Here is a 12,708-nt window from a genome sequence, read left to right as displayed (position 1 = left end):
CCTTGATATGGACCAGTTTGCGATACGGTGCGTTTCTTTGCCTTTTTTGTCGCATTTAAGGGATTTTCGCTGCCGTCAATCGAAATTGCATTCCGTCAACAGCGTCGTCTGCGCCGTCGTCTGCTAGGACACCCGGGGATGGGATCACAGGATCGCAGCTTCTACAAACGACATGTCAGCAAAAGTATCTAAAAGCGCTTTGGTATTCGCATTTAATAAAGAAATAAAATGAAAAAATATAATTTGTTTTTGTTGCGAACACAATTCAAATATTAGTAATAAAAAAAGCGCATTTGTAGGTTTTTTCAATGGCAAAACTGCAGCCGTCGTCACGTTTTGTGTTATTTGGGTTTTCGTAGCATTGTTTGAGTGCTCGTGCGGTGGACGTGTATGAAGAACACAAGTGTGTTTTGGAAACCAACGACGAGAATTACGCCCTGTCAACACTGGTGATTTTCAACGGGTAAAGCCCTGAAGAAAGGTAGCGCTACGACTTCTTGTCATCTGGAGAGGCAACGAAGAAGAATGTGCGGTTTTGCTAAGCCTTGATGAGCCGTCTGAACGGTGAGTCCCGTGTACGTTTCTTTACTTCTGATCTCTATTCGCACGCGTTATTAGTGTGGGATGGCAGTGCAGGCAGTCTGCGTGCGGTTGCCTCAGCTATAATGCGTTAACGCCGATTCACACGACGGTCCGTTCGCCCGCGGCCCGCGCACTACGTATTCATGCGTCACCACATTGAGAGGCGCGCTGTCGGCCGCGGCAGCGGGCGAACGGAAAATCGTGTGAATCGGCCTTTACCAGAAAAGAACGGGCGTATAGGCCGCATGGCCACTGTTGCTCCATAGTCTCTATCTGCGTTTAGTACTCGGGTGCCGCGGTAAATAAAAATGCCACCAGTTATCATAACAGAGTTATGCGGTCGCTTGCTAGCGCTGCGAAAAACAACAGACAATTACATTCCAATAGCATAGATTTGTGCTACATAGGAGAGGATGATGAGCGTGCAGTGCCACGTTAGAGAGCGCTCTTGCTAGGCCAGCTGCGGACAGACAAGAGAACTGACAACGGTCGAGTTGCCTCGCGGCTGGTGCCCGTCGGATTGATTTGTGCTACTTAGAAGATGACGATGAGCGGCAGTGCCGCGCGACAGAGCACTCGCGCTAGGCCAGCTGCCAACAGACAGTGCTCAGTGTGTGTACTCGTGGGATTAGTGCTTACGCCTTAATATTTGTCATACAATTTTTTCGGGGACAATGATCGCGTGTAAAAGGCTGGGGCATATCCCTTGCCTAGTCATTTGTAAATTTTTATCTGTGCTTCCCCATGGAACAGAATTTGACACAGTATTATGTCAGAGTTAGATCGTTCTTGCGTCTGCCCTGAGGTGTAGGTGTCGATGCTTCCTCGCCTTCAGATTTTGAGAACTGTTTGGGATGCAACTGCGCACTTATTTAGGATTTCAAGCTTTTTGCTATATCCCTCGTTTGTGCGGCCCGCTTTCAAGTCGTTCGCTATATCGGTGATGGTTTGTTATTGATTTTCACTTTCTCTTATTTATTCTTGGTTGACTGCCACCAGCTGTGCTGCCGGCGATTCTCCGCGCTCGGAACTATTCCCAGGCACGAGACCCTACCCACAGACCTCCCTGCACCACACTCACCAGTTTTCTTCGGTATTTTTTTCCCTTGCTCTTACTTGCATTGCCACTAGGCAGTTTTTATTTCTGTGCAGATTTGTTAAATGCAATACCAATTTTCGTTTCATGCTGTGATGTGAGATATCGTGCTTCTTGCTAATGAATGCATGCCTTTTCCATCCTCTCATCATTTGTGCAAAGCAGACGGGTCTACTGGTCGCTACGTTCAATTTAAAAATACCTTCGGTGCTGCTGCAAAGCATTCTAGTAGTAATAAAATCCTGTGCATGCTATATTCGAATAGTTACGCTCTTTTCATCATGCATAAAAATAGTGGTATTCCAGCCTGCTCATCTTTCTATGCGGGTGTGACAGTCATGTAAATCTACTGAAAAAATGTATATCGGTGCATCACATACAATCTGTTCATTTCTTTTGTCATGGGCCCTCTCATTGCTTTTTGTGTTCCTATGTTACTACCTTATTCTAATTTATGAAGCAGTAGACAATTTCTTCTCTTGTCATTCATGACATTGTTACGGCCACTGACAACAGTTGCTCTGACATATTTATTTGCAGTTGCCAGCTGCCAGTATCTACTGGGCCATTCGTGCTTCCAGCTTTTGGCTGTGCTATCTCTCCTCAGCTGTTTGTGGTAGGTATTGTTTTCCAGTGATGCATACCTTACCTGCCTATTTAGAAAAATTTCGTAGACATAGGCTCACAGCCGGGTTTAGAAATGCATGCAGAGCTCTACGTGCACTTAGCAGCAGTACCTCCCTGTATAATCACATGAATCTGATCCTGAATTACATGAATGTAATTACATGATCTGTATGAAATAGTCGTTCATGAAGCTTTTGACTGCTGCTGTTAACATAATGGAATTTACACTGCTTCAGGTGCAGAGACTATTTCACACATGTTGCCTCTTATGCATATGTGCCCTCTGAAAGGGCGAACATATTCCTTTATCCCTTTAAAAAATATTGTGTTCTATCATGATGCTTTACCGGTATTTCTGGTGCATAGACCAAAATGTCACTCAGTATTGTAACATGAAGCGGGAACTCAGTTTGTCCAATGTTTTAGAGGTAACATGAAGCGGGAACTGAGTTTGTCCAATGTTTTAGGGGTCCTAAAACATTGGACCAGCACAGTTCCCACTCGAGTTATTGATCACTTCGCTCTCGCCCTACCATAAGCTTGCCGTCCAGGTTGGACAAATTGATAGAGCGACTGCTCCAGTGAAGTGGTGGTTCTGAGTTCGAACACCGGACCAGGACGAATCTTTCTTTAACTACGAAGTTTCTGTGAAAGCTGTATAGCTTTCCTTTGTAGCCATTTGGCTGTGCTCGAGTGGATGTCAATGAGTAATTACTCCTTATTACAGATCTTTTGTCAACGCCAAACTGATTCAGTAGCAACAAATAGTAGAAGGGTAAAAGCATGCTACTCCCAAAAATTCGTTAAGCATGTTATAAAATGTATGCTGTGTCCTCCACAGATTGGAGGATCCCTGTCTCTTACTAGTCAAATTTCACTACTCCACCTGGATTGGACTCCCACTGCCCTTCTCAAACTTTTGAAATCCTGTTGCCCTAGCAGATCATCAGCTGTCGGTTGTATTACTTTCGCTTCAGTGAAATTTGACATGTAGCGGACAGGGATCCTAGAATTTGTGGAGTACACAGGCAAACTGGAGACTTATAGAATTTTTTTACCAGCCAAGGAAGACGCATACACAAGATTCGTTGTCTGTGTTTCACAACTGAAAGTTCTAAATGCGTGCAAAAGTGTATCGTGCATTCGCACGTATTTTGAAAACTCAATTTTTGCAGCATTAGGTTTTCGGAATTGGAGCTGTAGCATTGCCGCCACAGAATCCCGCTCGTTAACAAAGCGCACACTTATTTGCTAGGTATATATTCGGTATACCGCAACCAGTACACGTCACTGTTTGGAAGGTTCTGTCGTGAAATTTCTGATTGTGCAAGGTAGCTTTTCTTTTAAATTCAAGCGCTCTCTATTTGCTTTTTCCTGTGCATATTCATCGGTCGTTTCAATTCGGAAGCGTTGGTGCTGCAAGACGTGCATACGGAAGCTACGTTTGTGCACAAAGCTCCTGAGTTTTTGAAAGCGCAGCTCTGACAGTTCTCGTTGTCATAAATAAGTACAAAGCAGCCTAATCTTTTTGGACACACCATTTCATGCTCTTAGCTGTTTCTGAGAAACAGGCTGCCTTTTTTTCTGTTTTTGGTGTGAAACATTCCTAACAACTTCTTTCTTTCTCGATGCACAGATAGCCTATGCATACACGGGCAGCTTGATTGCAATATTTAGGGCAATATTTATAACAGGTGCAGTGAGCCTTGGTGCATGTGGACAGAAATTAAGCTAGGGTGGGGTGGGGTATTTTCGCACAGGGTAATGTTATGCGGAGGGTTTGGCGTATTGAAACCGAGTCTTTCTGAGCTCTTATTAGACGTCCCAGCACCAGGACAGTAGTTGAGGCTTTTCTTCTTTGTTGTCTAGTCAATGGTTTCCATCACATAAAATAGCCTTAATTCTAGCTATCCCGTGGCCGTCTAACAGAACGATGCAGATATACTGAAGTGATCAGTGTTGCATAAAAGTAGTGAGAACATTGCAAATGCAAGACAACTTCATTGGTTTGCAGTGCACTAACGTGGCAGTCATAGAGAATTACACATTACATTTGCAAATCTAAATTGTGCATAATAGTATGGACTGGCACGTAATGTGTGAAGTAATCACAGTTATCTCGTTCATGCCAAATGCTAGTGTCAAACATTGTCAGTATTGCATATTTATAAAGAGCAGGCATGCTGCGCCTAACTTGTCGTTGGATAGATTTTATTACTATGAAAGCAAAAAGTTTACACATGGCTGTCGTGTTCTTGCATGGGAAGTAGTATTACCTTAAATGAGTATAAACACCAAATTTTTGGTTATGTGTGTTCTTTGTAGTGACGTGCTGGGCATTCGTATACATAGAATTGTTGCATAGTATTCGTCTCCAATCGCTAAATAATTACAACCAGATTTCTTTTCTTCCCTGTTTCAATAGCATAGCAATTGCTATGACATCAATGTTCAGTATAGGTTATGGAAGGCACAAAAAAGCTACGATATCGCTACTTCATCGTTTTAATTAGTTACAATGCTAAATAAACAGATTCACAACAGCGCTACGGCACAAGGACAGAAGAAACACGAAAAACACAGGACGGGCACTGACTACCAACTCTTTATTGCGTGAAAAACCAGCACAGATTTATACTATTTCCTTGACCACGTGATGCACTGTCAGCCACGGGACACAGCGAAGGAACGCTTCACACGTTTGGGGAGTCATCACACAGCTCGACAGAACTCATAAAACGTGCATGCACTATCAAAAACTATAGCATTACCAAGCTAATGATAAAGGGACTAACAGATACAAAGATGTGCATGGACCAGCTACAGCCAATGACAACTGCAGCTCAGATAGGCAAGAAAATGAGTACTTCAAAGCAAAGCGGAATCTTTGGGCTACGTAAAAAACATTCAAGAGAGCGAGAAGGCGTAAAAGCATGAGAAAAGCATGAGCAAAATGGCGATGAAAAAAAAGTAAAAGTTGCTAGGCAATAGGCACAGTCAGCAGGCTAAAAGCGAAAACAAGAAACCGACACCAACAAATAACACGGTAAAAGTAACAATCGTTAAAAAGGGAAACTAAAAGAAAGAACAAAAACATGAACCACCACCGGCCAAGCAATGAAGACTGTAAAACAACTAAAAGTCTTTAAAAGACAGAGGAGCAAAGTTCCGCATAAGGTCAACAAACAAAACAACGCAAAATAAAACACTATAAGGTGAGATGCAGGAAAAACCGTTTGTCAGGATGTCTAGCAGTTAAAACGCAAGAATCGCGTCCGTTCAAGAAAGGTCCTTTCTTTCTCCTGTAAACAGACAGATGAGCTGCTGATGCACTCGTCCCCAGCCTTTTCAATCAAAAAACCTTCAATAATCTCCCTTTCTATTCTACTCCTTGCGGTCGCCAGAAACTTGGTGTCTGAAAACATAGGTCGACAATCGTGACGGGGTTGGTTACAATGTAGTGCCATGTGGCTCCCAGACTTGTTTTTTACGTTCAGGAAGTGTTTGCTTGCACTGTCATTGAAGCAGCGTCCGGTCTGGCCGATGTATACTTTTCCACAAGTGAGGGGAATCTGATAGACAACTGCGGATCGACATTCGGTGTACTGACGGGAATGTTTTACTGAGCAGGTCGCCCGCTTCTTCCGGTTTACCATCGGACACACTCTTGCCAACTTACATGGGGCAGAAAACACAATGTTCACATCGTACCTGGCTGCAACCTTCTTAACATTGTGCGATAGCTTATGGATATAAGGAATTACGGCAACACGTTTCCTTTCCCTGGGCTCTCTCCTTCCCTCGCCTAGCTTCATTTTCTGTAGTAAGGCTTCGCACAGGCCTGCTATGAGGAAAGGTGAGTAGCCAGCTAAAAGAAGGCGTTCAACCTGGTTATCAAAGCTGTAATCAGCCATGTGCTCGCAACTTTTTGTTAGTGACGCATGAAGTGCGCTAGTTGCGACTGCCCGCTTGACAAGTTTGGAATGCGCACTGTCGAAGGGGAGTAAACCTTTCTTCGATCTAACGTTGTACGACCAACACACTCGCTTACCACTAAAAACCAGCAACAGATCTAAAAACTGGATCCTGTTCTCTTTTGGCATTTCCCACGTGAAGTTCATTCCACCAGAATACTCCTTGAACACTCCGACGATGTCCCTGACGGCTTGTGCTGCTGCTATTGACATGCCACAAGCCGTCAGGGACATCGTCGGAGTGTTCAAGGAGTATTCTGGTGGAATGAACTTCACGTGGGAAATGCCAAAAGAGAACAGGATCCAGTTTTTAGATCTGTTGCTGGTTTTTAGTGGTAAGCGAGTGTGTTGGTCGTACAACGTTAGATCGAAGAAAGGTTTACTCCCCTTCGACAGTGCGCATTCCAAACTTGTCAAGCGGGCAGTCGCAACTAGCGCACTTCATGCGTCACTAACAAAAAGTTGCGAGCACATGGCTGATTACAGCTTTGATAACCAGGTTGAACGCCTTCTTTTAGCTGGCTACTCACCTTTCCTCATAGCAGGCCTGTGCGAAGCCTTACTACAGAAAATGAAGCTAGGCGAGGGAAGGAGAGAGCCCAGGGAAAGGAAACGTGTTGCCGTAATTCCTTATATCCATAAGCTATCGCACAATGTTAAGAAGGTTGCAGCCAGGTACGATGTGAACATTGTGTTTTCTGCCCCATGTAAGTTGGCAAGAGTGTGTCCGATGGTAAACCGGAAGAAGCGGGCGACCTGCTCAGTAAAACATTCCCGTCAGTACACCGAATGTCGATCCGCAGTTGTCTATCAGATTCCCCTCACTTGTGGAAAAGTATACATCGGCCAGACCGGACGCTGCTTCAATGACAGTGCAAGCGAACACTTCCTGAACGTAAAAAACAAGTCTGGGAGCCACATGGCACTACATTGTAACCAACCCCGTCACGATTGTCGACCTATGTTTTCAGACACCAAGTTTCTGGCGACCGCAAGGAGTAGAATAGAAAGGGAGATTATTGAAGGTTTTTTGATTGAAAAGGCTGGGGACGAGTGCATCAGCAGCTCATCTGTCTGTTTACAGGAGAAAGAAAGGACCTTTCTTGAACGGACGCGATTCTTGCGTTTTAACTGCTAGACATCCTGACAAACGGTTTTTCCTGCATCTCACCTTATAGTGTTTTATTTTGCGTTGTTTTGTTTGTTGACCTTATGCGGAACTTTGCTCCTCTGTCTTTTAAAGACTTTTAGTTGTTTTACAGTCTTCATTGCTTGGCCGGTGGTGGTTCATGTTTTTGTTCTTTCTTTTAGTTTCCCTTTTTAACGATTGTTACTTTTACCGTGTTATTTGTTGGTGTCGGTTTCTTGTTTTCGCTTTTAGCCTGCTGACTGTGCCTATTGCCTAGCAACTTTTACTTTTTTTTCATCGCCATTTTGCTCATGCTTTTCTCATGCTTTTACGCCTTCTCGCTCTCTTGAATGTTTTTTACGTAGCCCAAAGATTCCGCTTTGCTTTGAAGTACTCATTTTCTTGCCTATCTGAGCTGCAGTTGTCATTGGCTGTAGCTGGTCCATGCACATCTTTGTATCTGTTAGTCCCTTTATCATTAGCTTGGTAATGCTATAGTTTTTGATAGTGCATGCACGTTTTATGAGTTCTGTCGAGCTGTGTGATGACTCCCCAAACGTGTGAAGCGTTCCTTCGCTGTGTCCCGTGGCTGACAGTGCATCATGTGGTTAAGGAAATAGTATAAATCTGTGCTGGTTTTTCACGCAATAAAGAGTTGGTAGTCAGCGCCCGTCCTGTGTTTTTCGTGTTTCTTCTGTCCTTGTGCCGTAGCGCTGTTGTGAATCTGTTTATTAAGCATGAACCAACTAGCCCACACCAGTATCCTCTTACAATGCTAAAGCCAGCCTGCCTTAAGAGTCGGAATCACAATGAATGACGAAGCCGCAATTATATTGCAGTTTTCCTCATGCCTCCCCTGGCTTATACTGACCTTTGATGCCATTGCCATTGCTCAGTTTTTAAAAGTGAAGCAGAAGAGAGAAGATATTTAATTACAAATTATTTAGCAGTCATAGGCAAATACTGTGTGGTTATCCGTGCATAGTAATGCCTTATGCATCATTAAAAAAAAAAAAAAAATGTGCAACTGAAATTTGCTCGGCTGCTGACCCAAAAGACGCGGGTTCGATCCCGGCCGCGGCGGCTGGAATTTCTTTGGAGGAGAAATTCTAGAGGCCCGTGTACTGTGCGATGTCAGTGCACGTTAAAGAACCCCAGGTGGTCGAAATTTCCGGAGCCCTTCACTACGGCGTCTCTCATAGCCTGGGTCGCTTTGGGACGTTAAACCCCATAAACCAACCCAAACCAAACTGAAATTTGTTGTCTGCCTCTTTGAGATGAGAAATTTTGAATTTTTCCTTCACTATTTTAGAGCATGAAATTCAGTTAATGGTATCTGAGAAACAGGAATTGCAACAGCCATTTCTCTTCAGCAAGAAAACTGTCATTGGTTTAAGTGTTTTCCCGATTCAAGGTTACCCTATATTTTAAACTGCACAATGTATTATGTGACAAGAACCGTCAAGCACAATAGGTGTGGTTTTAGAAATGACTGGAAGTGATAAGGGAATACATTTACTTAGAGCAGGTAGTGACCGCTGATCCGGATCATGAAGAGTAATAACTAGAGGAATATGAATGGGGTGGAGTGCATATGGCAGGTTCTCTCAGATCATGAATGGCAGTTTTTCAATACCCCTCAAGAGAAAAGTATACAACAGCTGTATCCTACCGGTATTCACCTATGGGGCAGAAACGTGGAGGCTAACGAAGAGGGTTCAGCTTAAGTTAAGGACAACGCAACGAGCTATGGAAATAGAAATGATAGGCGTAACATTAAGAGATCGGAAGCGGGCGGAGTGGGTGAGGGAACAAACGCGGGTTGGAGACATCCTAGTCGAAATCAGGAGAAAGAAGGGTGCTTGGGCAGGGCATGTAAGACGAAGGCAAGATAATCGCTGGTCCTTAAGGGTAACGGAATGGATTCCAAGAGAAGGCAGGCGTAGCAGGAAGCAGCAACATGTTCCATGGGCGAAGGTTTGCAGGAACACGGTGGACATAGCTGGCGAAGGACAGGGTTAATTGGAGAACATGGGAGAGGCCTTTGCCTTGCAGTGGGCGTAGTCAGGCTGATCATGATACTTGCAGAAGAGCTTGCTCATGTTAAAATTTTCATTTGGTAAATATGTGCTTGTTTTACATGCACACAGCTTTTGAAAGGACTAGCATAGTGATAATTGTATTGGGCTTCATAAAATTGTAGCTCTGAATGAAGGTTTGCAATGAAAGGTGTCTGCACTTGGTCACAATATAGGTACACACTAGTGGCGACATGTCACACACGATCAGTACATTCTAGTTGTATTCTCTTTTTTTTCATGGGGTTATATGCAGGATAGTATGAAAAGGGCATTGGAATTGACTCTTACTTGCATTATTTTCATTCATGTTTGCAGGCACCCGGTGAAATGCACTCATAGCCAAAGCTCCTTCACTCAGCCGAGCAAGCTACGGCATCATCCAGCATCTTAGTTTCTTTTGAGCGCTTACAGCTCACTGCGGTGGATTTGGTAGATGGGTTTACTTTGCTTTTGGCAGTGTTCTTGGCATTTAATGTCAAGTACACCCCAAAAACAAAGCGGGCTTGTCTGCTGCTTGAGACACTAATGGGGCTTGATCCTAGCGAGCGCCTCCCGAGCGTGTTTTGGGCAGCCACAGCAATCACAGCAATGACTTGAGAAATAAAAGTTATCAGTGTTGTACATTTGTGTCATTATTTCTTGAACCATTGTTATTCCCAACGCAGACAGAGCACCATACTAATGTGCAAACTGTAGTGTAGCCATAAAGTAGTTGTATGAGCAAAAATTATTCTACTCAAAGATTATAATCCCTTTTGCTCATTACTCTTTTGTAGATGTAGCGCAGGTGGATCCTGCAAAACATATGACCAACTTGCTCTGAAGAATATGAAATAAGAAAATTAGTACGATACATTGAAAACACGTGAAACTCCTCTTAAAGGAGTAAAATAAGATCTGGGCTGATACTCCTTGAAGGAGTATAGTCACTCTAACAAACGGAGTCCTGGAACTCTACCTGAAAGAGTAGTAGGATGCTGTTTCAATGTGGTAGCTTTAGTCCCTCGGAGGAGTGCCTGTACTCTATTGCAGGAGTAGTACAGTACTCCTTGAGTAGGTGTTGGATCACTCTTTGTCCAGAGGGAGTAATTTTATTCTGGAAAAAGGAGTGGAATATGGGACAAGCGAATACTCCTTCAAAGTGTGTTCTGGGCACTCCTTTAGTTCTAAGAGTGTACATTTCTTCAAATCAACGCTTAAGCGCGCGCAACGACCACATTGTAGCGATATGCCACGTCCCTCCTCGACAGCGGCGATCAGCCTCGCATGAAACAGAACTCGTCACATTAAAACTATAAACATTTCTGCATACCGAAGAACCGCAGAAGACTAAGTACACGTGAACCGGCAGCGGTGGCTCAGTGGTTACGGCGCTTGGCTGCTGACCCGAAAGACGAGGGTTCGATCCCTGTCGCGGAGGCTGAATTTCTTGAAGGCGAAGTTCTAGAGGCTGTTGGGACTGGGTGTCCGAGCCAGGAAACGGTCGAGGCGACGGTGAGTCAAATGAACTTTATGTGCAGTATGTACAAGGGCTTTTACATGATACAAGGGCCAAGAGCACCACGGGCGAGCACAAAGAAGAAGGGCGGCCCCGGCGGCGAGCGTAGCTCCGGCGTGATGGCTCTTCTGCTGCCCGTCTGCTGCTCGGGTTCAGCGCGGCTCCGCTTTTAAAGCCGCTGGAAACGGTTACGGCAGCCAGCCGTTCAAATCCTCCAATCAGGTCACGGCACGGGCCACCGTTCAAATTAGACCAATGGTCGAGAGCCGGCAAGCGTCGGAGGAGTTCGCACCGACGGAGAGGAGGGGAGGAGGAAGGGTCCGTGTCGGCGCCGCGGTGGCGGAATGAGTCACGCTGCACGTCGCGACATGTCCGAGAGAGTCCGGGCCTGCTTTGAGCGTCGGCGAGCGTGCAGCGCTTGTTTCCAGGGGGGCCAGCCAGCGAAATGGGAGCTCCGGCACTACAGCACCACCGCCGCCAGACAATGCGCCACGAAGACGAGCTACTTCCGCGTGGCTCGGATGCGGGGCGCGCTCGTACGCCAGGCTCCTCCAAGTTCTCGTCCGGTGTTCAGCCGCAGGTAGCTCCAGGCTCCTTTCCGTGAACAGGTCCCGCTCGTCAGGACAGGATCACTGCTCCGCAGCTTTGTCGCCCAGGTGACTGGATCAGCTTCGCTCGGTCCTTCGGAAGAGCTTGCTTCTCAGCATCGGTCGTTGATCGTTCTGCATGTTGCCAAGAACCGACCGACAACAGGCAACACCCAACACGAGCAAGTGCCCTCCGTCACCCGTCAAAACGCCAGACTTAAAGGTCATAAAAACTCCGCTAACAATAGGTTTGCTCCCTTTTCGCTCCCTCTTCAACAAGAGACACATGTGGGATACCAGAACTCTTAAAATAATAAACTCAAACAAAGTGTCAAACGCAAACAACACAGGGAATGAAATGATTGTAAATTGGGTCCCTCGAGATCATTTGGGCAGGAAAACAATCGGCTGAGGCCGCGAATGAGGACATCAATTTTGCCCAGATTTACGAGCGAACTTAACAGCTGTTCGCGAAGAGACAAAATGTAGGTCACGAGGAGGCGAAGCCAGCCTTGCTTAGAACACACGGCTTAGTGCGTCTACGTTCGCGTTTTCCTCGCTTCTAACGGACGGTAAACGAATCCCGCTACAGCGGAAACTAGTGACTCTGCCTCTTTCGCTCGCTGTGCTGCGATTTTCTCTCTCTCTCTCTCTACTACCGTGGTAGCTAACGTCTCTGCCTCTTTCGCGGTAGACGCGCTTTTCTTTCTCTCTCTACTACCGCGGTAGCTAATGTCTCTGCCTCTTTCGCGGCATACGCGCTTTTATTTCTCTCTGTACTTGTCTTTCCAGTTTCTACGGGAGCTACAGTACGAGAGCGATTCGCTTTCATAGACTGGCAACTTGTCCCTTTCTTTGCGCTTCGCGCGCCAGTCGCGACGTCCCATAGCGAGTGCGCAACGCTTCCGGTGGGACCGTCCTTTCATTTTCTTTGTCTCAGGCGGTAAGTGAGACCCACGAGGCTTTAATTTCTCGTGCACCCTTTTGCATTTTCGCTCGATGCGAATTGCGCATCTACCCGGCCTTTTGATTTTGCGCCTACTAAATGGTGTTATTTCCACTCGCGGCTTTCCATCGCGATACCTAAGCTTGGTCGAGCGCTTAGGCAGTTCCTTCTTGCCTCTGTCACTACGG

General features: G+C 45.5%; 1 long non-coding RNA gene across 1 annotated transcript; it reads left to right on the top strand.

Annotated features, from left to right (window-relative positions):
- The first annotated feature begins 334 nt into the window (after nucleotides 1–334).
- Nucleotides 335–10,317, top strand: LOC149369679 (uncharacterized). The gene is made up of 4 exons (XR_016285425.1): nucleotides 335–564; nucleotides 1,582–1,675; nucleotides 2,219–2,294; nucleotides 9,805–10,317. It is a non-coding gene; the product is annotated as an uncharacterized LOC149369679 (long non-coding RNA).
- The last annotated feature ends 2,391 nt before the right edge of the window (nucleotides 10,318–12,708 follow it).

Source organism: Amblyomma mixtum, chromosome 1 (genome assembly GCF_055824585.1).
Source record: "Amblyomma mixtum isolate Tamu chromosome 1, ASM5582458v1, whole genome shotgun sequence".
Lineage (NCBI taxonomy): Eukaryota > Metazoa > Arthropoda > Arachnida > Ixodida > Ixodidae > Amblyomma > Amblyomma mixtum.
The sequence above is the reverse complement of the archived record's forward strand: the minus strand, read 5'-3'. Positions and strand labels throughout refer to the sequence as shown.